Source organism: Fundulus heteroclitus, chromosome 3 (assembly GCF_011125445.2).
Source record: "Fundulus heteroclitus isolate FHET01 chromosome 3, MU-UCD_Fhet_4.1, whole genome shotgun sequence".
Lineage (NCBI taxonomy): Eukaryota > Metazoa > Chordata > Actinopteri > Cyprinodontiformes > Fundulidae > Fundulus > Fundulus heteroclitus.
In genome coordinates this window covers 35581002-35597720 of record NC_046363.1, presented here as the reverse complement: position 1 = coordinate 35597720, position 16719 = coordinate 35581002, and the positions used below count along the sequence as shown (strand labels likewise).

The 16719-nt window shown below is 40.9% G+C and overlaps 1 protein-coding gene across 3 annotated transcripts in view; it reads right to left on the bottom strand.

The window, feature by feature from the left end:
* Window positions 1-16719, bottom strand: part of cadm4 (cell adhesion molecule 4) — a 297768-nt gene that overhangs the window by 242880 nt on the left and 38169 nt on the right. The window lies entirely within an intron of this gene.

Here is a 16719-nt window from a genome sequence, read left to right as displayed (position 1 = left end):
GTTATGCCGCCCAATGAGCTATCTGAGATAAAAGCGAATGAGTGGATAGGAAATGGATATGGATGTGGGGGCCCAATCCTTCAAAGTTAAGGACAATTTTTAAAAACTATATCAAAAGCCAGGGTCCAACTGAAAGGTCAAATAATTGTCGGTTACAGCTCTTGGTTTCCGGGAATTAATTGGTTTTGAAACTGAATCCAATGCTACCCTTCCAGTGATATACAGGTCAGGGTTTTATTTCCACAATAAAGTTAAGAAAATTAATGAGAATTTTTATCTAGGAGACAGGAGAAGTTCAAATCCAAAATGTGTATTGTTTTTAAATGATTACTTTATTTCTACATTAAAAGGTAAAATAGCTGAAAAATGAGGTGAAATTTTTTTGTTTTTCCACCATATGACAAACTAGTCCATATATGTGTTACTTCAAGGCTGGACTATTGTGATTCTTTACTATCAGGAAGTCCACAAAACGCAATTTGAAGCCTTCAGTTGATCCAAAATGCTGCAGCAAAAGTTCTGATGAAAATCAACAACAGGGATCAAATTTCTCCAATTTTAGCTTCCCTTCATTGGCTTCCTGTTAATTCCTGTGCTCTGGTCCTGTTTGGTTTGTGAAACCTTATCTGAGAAGGTTAAATGGACAAAAAAGTTATGGTTTGAGCTACAGACCCCTTTTTCAAGGCCTTCACGATCCTGATGAAACAAAGTATGAGACTGTACATGTTTGCTTATGTTTCTGGATAGCTTTATAAATCAAAGTTTCAATCAGCCAAATAGGTTAGATTTTTTCTTTCACTTTTCAAAAGAATGATTATTAATTTAGTTCTAAAGTAATCTTTTAATTTCACCAACATATGTCCTCTGACAGGAGGAAATATGAAAATTTTGGAGTGGCCCAACCAGAATCCCAACATTAATCTGAGAATCTGTGTTGGAACCTAAAGAATAAATAGATGCCAACGAGGCCTTCCATCCTCAAAGAGTTGGAGCTCATCATCACATATTATTCACCAAAATGCCAGTGGAAAAATGTATGAAGCTGGTCAGGAATTATAAGAAGGATATGATTGCTGCAGTGCCAAAACAGATTTTCCCCCTTATTACTGACAAAGGACGAAATAATTTGTGATGCCATGTTTTATTCAAGAGTAAATAAAACATGGCATCAAGTGTAAATAAAAACAGATCAAACATGTTTTGTTGTTTCAAAATTGATAGTCATTCAACGTGGTTTTATTATGTTTTTAGATATTCTTGTCTCATTTCGTATTGCAATCAAAATCATTGGTTTTAAATTTAAAACTGACAGGGGTATGGTAATTTCTGGCCTACTAATACACATTTCTGCCATACTTTATATTTAGGTATATATATATATATATATATATATATATATATATATATATATATATATATATATATATATATATATATATATGTTATATTATATATATTTTTAGTTTGCGAATTAGATTATTATTATTATTATTATTATTAACATCAATAATAATAATAATAATACATTTATTTTGCTTAAATATCATTGATGTTGCTGCCAAACATACTTTTGATCTACTTTCGTATACATTGTACATAAATAATAAGCTTTAGCTGTGCAACTGCTGACTCACTCCTAAGAATGGACGACACAAGCTAATGCACAATAATATGAAAACAACCAAATCATAAGCAGAGTTAACACTGTACCGATGAAAAGTATAAATTTAATAATTTTTCTTTTTTTCTGTACTCACTCCTTGTTCCCTTCATTTTTTGCCACAATTTCAAACAGGTTAAACAAAATTGCTGCTACTTCTGCAATTAATTTAGCAGAGGGAAAAATGTGTTTATTCTGCGTAAGCTCTAGAGGGGAAATTTTTTTTCCTTCCTCTTTGTTCCTGTAAAACAAATACTGCGAAGCTATTATGTAGAGTTTTCAAAGCATACAACTATTTCCATTTGTCCAGAGAGGAAAAAAAGAAGAAAAAAAAAAAAGCTTGTGTGTATCGGAAACTCTACATGTGTTAATGTGACTCCATGGGCACACTGGCTTCTCATTTCTCACCTAATGCATGCTGGGAATGGCTCCAGCCCTAGTGTGACCCTGCACACCATAAGTGAGAGTAGAAATAGGATGGATGGATAATTAGAGAAACAGACAGCACTGGTAGCAATGACACTGTAATCACATTTATCATCATCCTCATTATTGTAATCATAATTCCAGCCATTATAATCCTAATCACCGTGACACTGTTCTTCTTCAGCGCCATCATCACAGTCCACCCAGGAGGATGGGATCTTACAATATCACCTTCATCGTCTCAACTCCGGCTGACGTCACCAACTAAACCGCCCGCGGCTTCATCATCTTGTGTAGTTTCGCACACCTTGTCAGCTCTCATTTCTTAACGCCGGCACCATATAATGAGACCCATAACCATTATTGTTCAAAGGTCTCCTGTTCCAATCCTTTACTTTACCAAATGACTTTCCTTTGCCCCGACTCTTGCGCCATCTCCATTTCCCATTCCCCTGCTCTAATTACACAGTGTTTGTTTGGCCTCCTGGCTGCCCCTTAATGCAGAGGAGAGCCGTCATTAAAATGATTTACGAATGTAATCCTCCCCACCACCACCACCACCACCAGCGCCACCTTCTCTGCCGAAGATCCTGCCCCCTGGCACCCGTCAAATATGACTCAGTCTAATATCACCCGTTGGATTAAAATCAGTTTCGAATAATCCCTTTAGCTCACAGCCTTGTTCTCTCTCTCTGAAACTGCCCTTTCCACAGCTCCAACATTTTTTTTCTTTTGGTGAAGATTTAAGGGTAAAAACTAGATTTTTCCCATCCCTCCATCTCTCAAATTTCCCTTCCAACACCCCGGGAAACCTTTTTTCCTTTTGTAATTATGCAACAGCAAGAAACTCTAATCACTTCAGATGCCTGACTCAAATGTTATCTCCTTTAGATCAGGGAGGGGAGCCAGAAGTTTCCTTCCTTTTTGTAATCTTTTTTTTCCCTCTCCTTTTGTAATCTATCTTCATGGCTTCCACTTTCGTAAAAACTTTTTCTTCGCCTTATTTGACCTTCTGGAACCAACACAAGGAAACTCACTGAGCTTTTGAAAAAGTGTATTAAACCTATACAACAAGCAAATACAAACAGCAGGATTAAAATCTGATTCAATTAATCCCCTTTTCCCATTGCCACCTACTCAGCAATGCTCCTTTTCTTGTACTTTCCACATCACTAACTTGCTCATTTTACTCCTCAACCTCTATCTTCTTGGGTTAAAATGGGTTTTTCAGCGAGTGTGTGTGCGTCTGTGTGTGTGTGTTTATGTGTGGGTGGGTGCAGGTAAATATATATTTTTTCTCCTCTAGACTTTTCTGTTATCTCTCTTACCTGATTTTTCCCACACCCCCACTCTGCTTTTAATTAACACTCTTTATTTCACAGCTCTCTCTGCTAATCTCTTCATCGGAGAGCCTATAGCACTAGAGGCTGAGCTTTCACTCCCACCACCGGCTCTTTGTGCTCCTTCATAACAGAAACTGCAGCAAACACGAGTCAGGCGTCGCAACACACACGGATAATAATTACCCACACGCGTGCACGCGCCTACCCACACACATCTCTTGAAACACATTAATACGCTCAAATGAAAAAAAAAAAAAAGCCAAAGTAACAATGCACGGTCAAAAAATATCTCATCTAATTTATAACGAGGAACATACGCGTTCTCCCTGTGCTTCAGGTGCTGCTGAAAGCACGAGATGTATCAGAGGTGTTCCGTGATTACCAGCGCAGCAGAACATTAATAAAATATGCACACAACTGAGGTAAATCTTTAAAGAGTGGATCTAAACTGATTAGTAAGGGGATGCTGTCGTTCATTTTAATGACAGCAAAGGGCTGTCATTAAACTGCTGCCTTGCAGCAAGGAGGCCCTGTGTTCGAACCCCCGGCCTGGGGTCTTCTGCATGGAGCAGGGTTTCCCCTAGCATATTGCTTTACTCCCCCCACCCCCCGCCAGGATAAGCGTTTAGTTTAGTTTAAATGTCGATGTTTGAGAGCAACATAAAACGGTAGAGTTTCCGTGCAGGAGAAAACCTCCCGGTATAAATAGCTAACATGCTAGCTGTTATTAGCTCGACGCACAGTACATCCACAGCGCTCCTCTTTGGAGCCCCATGATGCAATGCTCCCTGCGCTTCACAGCCTGCTATTCCTTCGCCCATCCCTCCCAACACCTATCGCCACAATTAGTCCGTTTTCCGGGGGAAACCCGGATGGTGTTTGCAGAATGGATCCACATCTCTCCCGGTACTCTGGCTTCCCTCCACAATCCAAAAACACGACTGTTCGGTGAATTGGTCTCTCCGCATCGCCCCTAGGTGTGGGTGTGTGTGCATGGCTGGTTGTCCCGTGTGTCTCTGTGTTGCCCTGTCATGGACCTGTCCAGGGTGCTGGAGATAAGCGGGTATCGACAGCAAAGAGGATCTACAGCAAGAAGCTAAAGAAGAGCTGTAACCCTGTTACAGTTTAAAATGGTTTGAGAAAGATAAAGGCCAACGGGAACCCATCCCCCCTGAGAAGAATCCTCGTCTGGCAATTGACCTTAAGAGTTTCTGGTGCAAACAGGTTGGCGGATGATGCAGCCAACCTGGGACTACACTTCATCCGGCCGCACCCTGAAAACACAGAGCCATACGATAGGATCCTTAAACGGATGTCATTAAAACAGCATTAACCCTGAAGTCCTCCACTAAAAACAGTGCTGGCCTCCACCTGCCAGTGGATCACCAGCTTCCTGACTGACCAGCAGCAGCAGGTAAGCATAGGTAGCATCTTCTCCCACACAAGAGCAAAGCCCCCAGGGGTGTGTTCACTCCCCACTACCTCGGTGGACCTCCCTGTGAAACTTCTGAAGCTTGAAGACAACACCACTGTCTTTGGCCTAATCCAGGACGGTGAGGAGTCTGCGTACAGACAGGAAGTAGATTGGCTAATCCACCCGTTCAGTGACCAGTGGACTAGCCAATAGGAGCAGTCAGTCATTTTTTGCAGAACTATCTTAGAATTATACATACATACCCAAAAACAGTACATTCAAACATGGACTTTATTTTTCAACACTGATTAATGGAATAGTTTTTTTCTTAAATCTGTGTGTTATCTAATAAACTTTTTCCTGCACTTTCATAATAAAAAAGCAGATAGTTTTACATAAGGTATTAATAAAATTGTGTCTAATCATATTCTAGTTAATATTGTGATTCGCCTTGTCTTGGTAGGTGGATGTATCATCACACCCCTACTGGTTAATGACATCTTTATCAAAAGAATAAATTCTGTTTGCAAGCTTGAGCACCTCTGTGTGAATTAGTCATGATACAATATATGCTCAAAGCGAATTCTGACATTTCCAAGGCTGAAATTTGGTCCGCTGTTTCAGAAAGACTGATTTGTGGCACCACTTTCACACACATGTAGGCCAGGGTGCTCGTCACAGTTTGTGCAACTCCGTCCGTGGATCCACTCCTATGATGTCTTCCGTTGCTGTGGAGCAGCTTTGTTAAGTCTAAGAAAATTACTCCTGATGATGGCAGGGTGATATCATCGGGGGTTATCTCGGCAAACAGACCGCTTCTGTTACAAACTGAGTGTAAAAGACGGTTTATCTCATCCCCTGCTCCTTTGATCTTCTTAAACAGTCTTCCAATCTTACAAGAGCAAAACGGAATCACAGTTGTACCAAGTGGCAACTGCAGATGAAAAAAAAAATAAATAAAGTAAACCAGTGGTGAAGTGCCCAAAAAAATAAAATAAAATAAAAATCCACCACCAAAAACGGTCTGTGGCTGGCTTTAAAAGGACCATTGAGCTCTATTTTATAATCCCCAACTTTATTACAGAAGTGAATTTAGTTTTGACTTTTATGGCTAATTTACTTCATTTGTATGGATAGCACATCAATGTCAAACGTAATAAAACTTAAAATGATGCATTATTATAGAGCGAATGTGTATGACAGAACAGGTGGGTTATGGGATCTGTGTTGTGTTGCCAGATTTGATTTGCATATCGACTCTGCTTGTAAAAAACATACACTGTGAAAGACTATTAAACCAACGCTCCTACACCACAATGACTATGTCCATCTTTTCTAATGGGTCTAAGAGCAGATAAAAGCTTATTCCTCTACAAATTAGGCACCGGTCACATCTCGATACTGAGGTAAACCGCGTTTTCTAAAATTTGCATTGAAACGTCTAAAGTGTGTGTTTAAAGAGATACCAGTGAAGGCGCTGGAGAGAACAGGCCATTACATAATTTTTACCCTCCCCCACCTGCTGCTATGCACTGCAGATCTGCCGGTTCCACACTTTTGAGTTGCTTTGGAAAATCACAAATTCCACCGTGTAAAAACAGGACCAGTTGTAAAAAAGCATGCACAGTCATTTTATTCAACAGGTTTTTCTACTTTTGCTGCACTTGGAATGATTGTTGCTTTTCTTAGAAACGGTGGCAAGTAGGCCATGATCTAAATTTCTGTTTCAAACCATTTGTGTAAATATGCTGATGCCCTGAAATGTTTGATCTCAACACAACATTCAATGGGTAAGGGCTCACAATCAACCAGTTTTCTTTGGGATGTCTCTAAGCAGTGATTGTCAGGTCAAACACAGGGAAATCAAATGAAATTACGCTGTTCATTAACTGCAACAAAACTAACAACCTCAGACCATTTTTTGTCCATAAGCACATCAACTAACAGGATGTACGTTGATGTGCTTTTTCATTTTAAATAAACAACCTCATAAAAAGTTAGGGACATTTGCTTTGATACCTAACTAGGGGTAACCTTGTAAATCCTTCATTTTATATAAGATTTAAAGCTACTACATCCATTGAGGAACCTGCCCTGATTTTCTTTCTTGTGCGCTTTGGTCTTTAGAAGGAAAAAAAAAAGATCAAAATATGTCAAAGCTTTTATCGGCATGTCCAGACCTCAAAGAAAAGCGGAACTTGTTACGCGCCATGAAAGCCTAATCAGTGCGTATCTTATTTTTAACTTAAGGTAATATGAGAATATCATACAGGCTTATGCCCATTACCACTATAAATGACAACAGAGAAGTCATGATTCTAAGACATTTATTCTCAAGTAGAATTCATATAAACAGCTGCTATTAAAGATCAATTTATGATAGAATTCAACTGTAAAATAATTACAATCTACTTGCTGTCAATGCATTTTTTTCCCCCGTTTCTCTGAAGCTGTTGTTTGAACACTCTAATTGCACTATGCTTTGCAAAGACCTTCATTAGTGCACTGAACTGAGTGTGAAAACGCAATATGGCAAAGATAAAGATAACATCAAAGCGGGAGCAGGCCCAAAGCCCTTTGGGCGGCGTTTTATTTGGAGACTTAATCTTTTGAGCACATCGGGCTGCTGATCTTAACCAATCCTCAACAAAGCTTTATATAGCAGTAATGGATGTGGGGAATTAACAACCATCTTTCACCATGATGGTTTTACTCCTGGGTGGGTAAAAAGGTTAGCATACAGTCATTTTAATAAAATCATATTGCAATGTGAGAACGCCATGCATGAGCTCACACAGCAAGATGCATAAAAGCCTTGGAGGGACTGATAAGGAATACAACCTACCAGTTTGTCATAAAAGTATGTAATTACAAAAATGGCTGCTGCAGAGCTGTCAGAAGCTAATGCCAGGGCCGCCAATGTCAGAGCAGAGACGGAACAAGTCGGGTTTGCTTCCAGTTAAGGTCAGCCAAGGATTTGTTGAGATCCATTATGGAGTAATTGTGCGAGCACATCTTACATGTGCCCTTGCGCAAACTATCTCACAGAGCATTGATTAACACGACAAATCAGCGTATACACAGGAGTATGCGGACAGGAGCAACTGCACACATGTGTTTGCTTTCCTTTGTTTGAACGTTTCACTAGTCCGTATTTTTATTTTAGTTTTTGTCTTACCATTGGAAATCCAATCGAATCAAGGCCTTCCTCTGAGTGAGGACGATGCCTGCAGCAGTATTGAACATTAAATGATTTCAGCTCAATGGATCCTGTCAGATATATTTAATTTATTTTGTTGAACCTGAGGTCGGGCTGTTGTTCATGAAGTGAAGAGATAATATGATCTGCCAGCTGTTTGAATGTTCTGAGAGAGAGAAGGGTTCAGTTCGGTCTGTGTAAAATGCAGGCATACATATGCTGGAAGCCAAAGATGCTTATCAAGCCCATTTCCTTCCTACCACATCTCAATGCAACAGAAGATCATCTAATAATGTGTCCTTCATTGCCTGCACATTCTGCTTATGAAGGATTGACTCTTTATTGTGTCATATTATGAACCAGGGTCCAATTAAATACAACAGGGCTTATCGTCCAATAAAAATTGTCTTCACAATCGTTTGCAAAAGATTCGAAATTCGATGTGGCCAGGATTAATGTTAACCATTTGCCATGAAAAGAAAGGCTATGTTTACTTCTCCAAAAAGTGTTTTGTTTCACTAACACTTCCATCTGTGTTCTATATTGATCCAGAACTGTGTTCTATATTGATCCAAAAAAAAAATCCAATTTAACATAACAGACTGCGTTGACAAAGCTGTAATCACATAATGCATGCTGATGTCAGAGCATCTTCAGAAACACTTAAAGCAAAAAAGCTAAAAACAAAAAGCCCAAAGCTAAACAAACTCAAAGTTATAGCGCTTCTGCTACAGTGTTGAACTTTGCAGCAACAAAAAAAAAAAAAAAACACAACTCGGCCGCTTAGGCAACAACAAAACCGCTCAAATAGCACATTTACAACAAGCACCACCTATTTTTAAGAAGGTCTCAAACATCAAGCTATTCTCAAATATGCAACCAAGCATTACATCCTTGGCATGGGCAGCTTTCCACTATCGATATATATAATCTCTATACTGTACATCGTTAATGAGATGCCAGAAAAGTGCTGGAGTGATCAGAGTTCTCTGTTTGTACTGAGCATGAAGAAGCTGCCCCTCCCCACCTCCTGCTGTACAATCCAAGTCAGCTGGCCAGAAGATGGGTTAAACACTTAAAAATGTCACCATTTGAAAATAGTTAGAATTACAAAAACAAAGACTAATACTGTGTGGAAAGTAAAGTTATGCCACCTAGGGTTTGCACCCAATCGCCTTTATGGTCAAAATAATTTTCAGTTTCTTTGGTTGTTTTGTTTAGTTTTTTTTTTGTTTTTTTTCAAAGGAACACCTTCCTTAAGAGAAAAAAAATGTACTGCAGAACTTGGGGAGTTACAAAATTACCCTCATTTACACAACACAGCATATGTCATTAACGTGCATTTGATTTGCATCTTAGCACTCTCCCTCCACGAAACTCCATCTAGAAGCCTTGAATCAGTGAAAACGTGTTACCTCCCGTCCAGTGCTTTTTGGGGTAATTTTCCAACCTGGTAATTTATTTGGACCGTGGTAAATAAAGTAGACATGCAGAGAGAAAATAAAGACCTCTGGTTCTTGGAAAAGGTTTTTTTTTTTTTTTTTGTTCAAAGGCACCCATAGACACACACAGACTACAATGGGAACATGTTTATAATGTTTCGAGCGTTAGGATAATGATTGTGACACTGTATAGAAAGTAATTTTGTCGTTCAGACAAAAAGCAAAAAAAAAAAAAAAATCTGTATCACAGAAGAAGATTTCCATCTTCAACTGGTTTGTGTTTTTCTATCGCATTTCTGTAATCCACCTTCTCAAACGTCTTCATTACACAGAATCACACTGGCTATGATTACTCTACCGCACTATGTCTACACAGAGGCTACACCACACGTAATTGAACAAGTGTCAAATACTGTAGAGGGATCCAGACAATTGAAGAATGTAAATATGCCAAAGTGTCTCTGAAATCAATGTTGCATTCACAGCCTGTGAATAGCAGCTACGTCTGCAGCCTGCAGCCATAAAGCACAGCTGGTTCCAACCTGAACTCTAATGGCGTGAAAAACAATGTTCTATCACAGGAGCCGTGATGTGTCATTGAGAGGTGCGCAGCAGTGCAGGGAAAATCAGCGCTACCTTTGAGCGAAGCTATTAAGTGCGTAATGCGGCACACGTCTATGTCTCTTGTTGCGCCTCTCAATGCGCCATTCGCAAAGATGGCTTCACTCTCTCCAATCAGGATTTTATTGTCCTGTAATGACTACTTCTTCCATAAAAGAAGGTGCTTTGGGGAAAGATGAAGGAAATAAAGAAAGATTCGGAAGATATGGGTAGTTAAAGAAGAAAAAACATTCAACAACCCACAGCAACGAGGGTCACCTGAGGGTGAGCAGGTAGGAGACAAACCTCCAATTTTTTTTTTTTTTTGCGCTTCTTCTCGTACCTTCATATTTCATCATTATTCTTCCCGTTAAAAAAGAAAAAAAAGTTTTAGCTTGCAGCTTACAAATCAGCATTCAGTTAGCTGTTTGCTTCGTGTGCTTGTTTTCTGGCCCATTACATAACCCTCATTAGAGGGTAGCAGCAGTTAATAACAATGTCTCTGCTGCACCAAGCTTTTCCTTGCACCCTGTCCCCTTCTCCCTTTTTTTTTTTTTTCAATTTCCCTTTAAGGCTGCTTATTGATTTTTAGCCCTTCCTATTCTGTAACTTTTTAATTAATAAACTAAAGCATTAACAAGAGTGTCGCAACCTCAACTTTTTACATGACCAATTAATAAAAACGTGTGTTTGCGAATGCAGGTCTCTCCTTGACCCTGCGTGCCTAAGCTCATTAGACACATGCAACTCTTTCACGCCTTCCCTTCTTACATCTAAGCTCTTTTGCCAACTCTCTGCCAAGTAAAACTTCTGAAAAACGACGACAACAACAACAAAAAAAGGATAAAAAACAAGACGGTTTGGGCCGAGTGCAAAAGAACGCCGTTTCATCTAAAGCCTGGGCAAAAAAAACTAAAGAGAAGATTAAGGAGAGAAAGGGGAGGTTCTGAGAAGCGAGACAAAAAAGGACACGGAGGGAGAGAGGAGCAGGGCAGCAGAATGGAAGAGGAAGTGCCAAAAGGCAAAGCCTTGGTGGTAAATTCAGAGGCGGACAAGATGGAGAGAGACTAGAACGGAGGGGGGGGGGGAGAGAAGGCAGGCAGAAACATGGATGTGCTGAGGGGAACAGAGATGAATAAAATATGGAGGGAAACAGATAGGATCGAAAGGTGGCTGAGGTGAGTGAGAGAGCAGCTGGAGCTATTAGATTCTCCGCAGGCAGTCGCTCTCTCTTTTCATCACCGCTGTAGTTCTAAACTCTAGTTGGGATGCTGCTAATGTAAAGTGCTGCTTAGTTTAAAGCACATGTATGCACTGTTAACGCACACACAAAGCTCCATCTGCGGATCTGCATCTCTGTGCCTGTGTGCGTGCCTGTGTGAGGGGGGGAGAGACCTGCCCGAATGCAACGGTGCACAGCAGACTATCACAAATTATACACGTGTGAGCCTGTTGGATCCACTGACAGCCACAGATTGGGCTCTCTCTGGATTATGCGGGCACTTTTTGAATACTTAGCAGGAATACATTGCCGTCAAATTACCATGCCCGCAGGATTTCAATATTTAAAGAGGTCATCTACATTCTTTGACACCTGTGTAAGGAAAAAAAAAAAAAAGCGCCACCTCAGCTAAATATGGAAGGGTTACAGCTGAGATGGAAGGAAATTTGTCATCTGTCAAGCTCCTTTTTTTTATTTTAGATCCCTGACAAGCTTTCCTCAGAGTTGCTATCAACACTGCGGGAACATGCCTAAGGCTGTAAAATACCACAAACAGCAGGACACTTATGCTGAGGCTGAGTTACACGTATAGCACAGGAGCGGTTTTGGGAAGTAAACTCTGTCTTTTGGTATTATTGATAATTATACTGACAAACAATGTTAATTCAAAACTCACCAAAGTAAGAATTTGATCAATATGAGATGGCTCGAACAGCTATTAGTCAAATTTTTTGTATTTCCTATCTGAGAGCAGTTTATCTGTTACCGGTCATTAACCGCCCATCAATCATACAAAAAGAAGTGAATTAAAGAAAATACTTTCCTCTCATTCCAACAAATAACACAGAAAGAAAGAAAGACACAAAGCACAAGGACATATAAAGGGTTTTAGCGACAATCATTACATAATAAGAGCTTGCAGTACATTACCAAAAAGACCTGCACAGCCACATTATGAAGGAGTCGCTACAATATAGTGACAGTAACTGTGAAATGTGTGGACAACCATCAATGCGGTGCACACGTATGTTCTCGAACATGTTGGGAAAGTGCAATCTTCTGGATAAAAGACCACTGAGGTTCTGGGTTTAGCTTACGTTAGAATGTTAGACTCGCTAGATTACCTTTTGCTAGGTCACAGCTACAAAACGGAAGGACCACACTGAGCCACGATTAAGTAAAGCTGTGCTCCAAAAATGCTACTAATACTAATAACGCTTAGTTTTAAGGTGACAAATTAATCTAAATGAATTTTTTAATAAAAAAAAAAAAGAAAGAACATCTACTTAAAATGACCCAACCCTTCGTCTTCCATCTGATGTCTTCGGTGTTATAAGGTGAACTGGCCACCTTAAAACAACGGTGGAACGTTTGAACAATTGTGTTCGAAGCAAAAACCCGAAGCTGTTCTACCTACATGAGGGAAACAAAAGCATTTGGCTAATCGTTATCAGACTGGGGGTTGCATAAACCAGTGAAACTTCCTTCCCGGATCCTTCAACACATAAAATATGTTTTATACTGTGGTGTTCACATACATAAGCGGTGTCAATAACGAATTCCACACCATCGATCACGACGCCCACACCCTTAAAAACAAGGATGCTGCAACAGGAACGCTTCAAAGACAGGACAGCGATCCATCTTCTCTTGCTTGGACCCACATAAAACATGTTTTTTTTTTAAATCACATACATGACAAGGCATCAGTGTAGCAACAGCTTTATGTGGGATGTGCCTCATTAGTGCCGTAAGTTTATCCTGTAGAGAGCGCACCAAACCCTCGCATCACCACAACTGAATCAAAACATGTCAATTCTGGCTTTATTTTTTTATTTTTCCCGTAACTATGATTAAACAAAGTTTTTATTTACTGCTTTGATGTCAAAGTTTCAGGCCTTCCAGGCTTAATCTGGCTGGCCTCGTTGAGTAGCTTCTGGAATTCATGCATGAACACAGTGAATTATGAAACACGGTTCATTATCTGCTTGATGACATGACGGCTTGTATGATGATACAACAGTTGGTGTATGATTGCAGAAACACGGGGGGTGGGCTTAGGACTTCCTAAGACAACCACCACCACTTTGTTGGCTTTTTCCCAGCATGCACTAGTTTCTTTTACAGTTGAAAGACGTGCAAGACAGACGTGTCATGACCATAGCAACGGCAAACTCCAGCGCACATGATGTCCGTATGCAGCATGTCAAGCATCACATTAAAATATGCATAAGCTATAAGAAAGAAACAGACATAAACATGGACAATAAACACAAGGTCAGTGTGTTGCCAGAGCAGCGATTTACCATCTGCTGTGTGTAATATAAAGGATGCTATGGTGAGTTCTTGTTTGGACAGAACTTTTTTTTTTCAGATATTCAGTTAATATTGGGAGTAGCAGCGATTAAGCTGACTGTTATATCAGCTGTACATAGCCCCACAAAGCGAAAAAAGGGTACATATGCCTAATGGTGTGATTTGCCGCCATTATGCCGATGCTAAATGTTTCTTGTGCATTCTCCAAATCATATAAGTATCTGCCATGCCAATGATGGTTAGGGATGTGCCTGTATACAACATACGGACGCAGAGCATAACTCTCTACGGGACTGCATCCGGCTCATCCATCCATCCGCTGGGAGGCAAGTCTGTGTAAGGCGGTTGGAGACACTTAATTTTTCGGGAGGATCAGAAGGTTGCGCTTTGTGCCCATCCTCACTCCCACACACACACACACACAAACACACACACACACACACACTCCTCCCAAATCCCGCCTCTCTCCATCCGCCCACCTCTGGCCATCCCCATCACTCTACAGCTGGGTGAGCAAAGCGGCAGCAGCCACCTACCCGGTCCTGGTGATTGACTGCGCTGCGGCGGCACGCGCTTCACTGTATCTGTGCCGTGTTTATGGCTTCTTTCACCTTCGCCGTAATTGAGTCCCTTCCGCGAGCCAAATATGCACCATCAAAGGAACGGGTGTGAGCATGCGTGTCGAAAGGAATCTGTGAGGAATGTGTGCGCGTGTGCATACACAAGGGAGCAGGAAGTCGCCTGGCAGGCTGCGTTACTCGATTTAGGAATTCTGAGGGGAATCTGATGGCGGTATCCCTGTTTTTTGGGATGCGTAGACTAAAGTCTACATCTACTGTGCAGAGCCACTGGACCTGCAATGTCTGGGAAATGATGGGTCCCTGTGTGTGAAACACTTCCTGAATATCAATTCAATTCCGGGGGTTACAAGGCACTTAAATTATCGTTCTGCCTCAAAAGTAGGCGCAAAAGTGTGTTGGTCACGTCAAATCCCAGTGAAAATATGTTGAAGTTAGTCGTTATAAGGTCACAGGCTGTATGCGCGGGCACCATAAAAGTTGTACCTGTAAAAACAGACAGCGTGCCAAAAACAAGCCAAGTCGTAGAAGTGAATTCTGAAGTGTGATGGATGTGTGCGCCACAGAGGTTAAGGAAGAGAGATGAAAAAAAGTAGAGTAGGCAAGACAAAATTGATGATGTGTGCAAGTGTGTCGTGCGAGAGATGAAGAGGTAGGATCAAACACGGAGGAACTAAACTCTTCTTTTCTGCTAATGGCAGGAAAAGAAACTTATTTGTAGGCTTTTGGAGATATGAAAGAAGCAGAAGAGGGGGGGGGGGGCTAAAAGAGACGAGGTAGTTAAAACCTTCATGGGAGGAAGAGAAGAAGGGGTGGGAGATGGCTGAGGGGACTGCAAGGTGTCTGAAGGGCAAGTAGACTAAAAATAAGCTTCAAACTGCCAGAATATTGCTGCGCCGCGTAAAATGCAGAGTTCAGCAAGCCCAGAGCAAAAGAGATGGTGAGAGAAGGTGCATCTGGAGGTAGAGTTGAAAAAGAAGGAAACAAGCAATTGACTACAAGAAAAACAGCAAGTTACAAGAACACAAAGAGTGGAAGTTTAAGTTATTTTGAGAAATGGGAACAGTGGATGGGAGAACAAATAAAAAAAAGCATATTGGAAATGATTTGACGTGGTCTGTGTAATTGGAAGGAAAGTGAGGGAGAAAATAAAGAGTTAGATGAAAAGAGAAAACCGTTTTGTCAATGCAAATGAGCGAAGGAAAACGGAAACACGGGCGTTCAAAAACCGGCCACCTGGGTCCCGTCAATCCTCCGTCTCTCTTTTTCCCTCTCTTTCTCCCTCTTCATCTCGCTTTCCATCTATTCACACCTGGCTCTGCCATCCCTGTAGCCTGCAGCGTCAGTGTGAGAGGTAGGAGGAAGGAGGAAGAGGAGACATAGACGGGGTGCAAGCAGCAGGGAGGCAGGGGGAAAGACTGCCAAAATATCCATCAGCAAGCTATCTTGGCAAAGAAAAGCCCAAAACTCGCCTTTCCAACTATCACTGAGCTCGCCTGTCATTGTAAACTATTAGGAACAGTTGGAGCAGATGCATGCAGACGCATGCACCTGGAGCTCAGAGTGTCGTGCATGGCCATGGGCGTTTGTACTTAGTCACCAGCGGGGTTAGACGAAAAAAATACAGCCGCTAAGGGAGGGGTCGGGGAGATAGAAATAAAAGCTTTCGTGTGATCTTGGTGGGCAAAAACAAAAAGGCACTAAGTCACTGCGGAGGCCCTTGAACAGGCTCCGCACTACAGGAGAGCAGGGAAAGACGGATCAGAGGAGAAGGGGCTAAGGAGGGGAAAAGCGGTTAAGAATCAGAAAAAAAAATATTAGAAAAGGTGAACAGTAGCTACAAGTAAGAACAGGTTTTACTTAAGATCAAAGGGTAAAACTGATGGGGCAGGCTTTGTGCTTCTATGCATATGGTTTAGAGGCTGGGCGTGTCTGGCTGGGTGTCTAAAATGTCTACTGAAAAGCTTCAGAAGAGAAAACCAGTAAGGGAGCATTACACATACACAAAGCACACAGCATTCTGTAGAAAGGGAGCGCTGTAGTTCTCCGACTGAACGAGAACACACGAGTGCAGCCCAGTGAGTCATATTTACAATCATCATGTGGAATTAACCTACTTTTTAATTACTAATGGTTTATGATTGGGGTGGGTTTTTTTTTTTATTTTAATTTACCCCACACGCTTACAAATTGTTTTTCCTCCCTCCAAACCAAATCCATCCCCGCCATTAACAAGCGTGAGTTATTGTTGTATTCACAAGTGATACTGTGCATATATTTACAAACCCTTGTGAAGCTCCCAGGCCTAGACGGCAAATATTTGCATTAAATTGGATTTGCAACGAATTCAATTCACAATTACTTTTTGTTCAAATAGTTGTGCAGTGGAGATATTGTCAGCATTAATCCCCACCCTGTAACACATTTCTTGAGCAAATACATTTGCAGTCTTTAAAATATAGAACATATATATATAGTTTTAACAAAGCACAGAAGAATGTGTGCTTTGCTTGAATGTT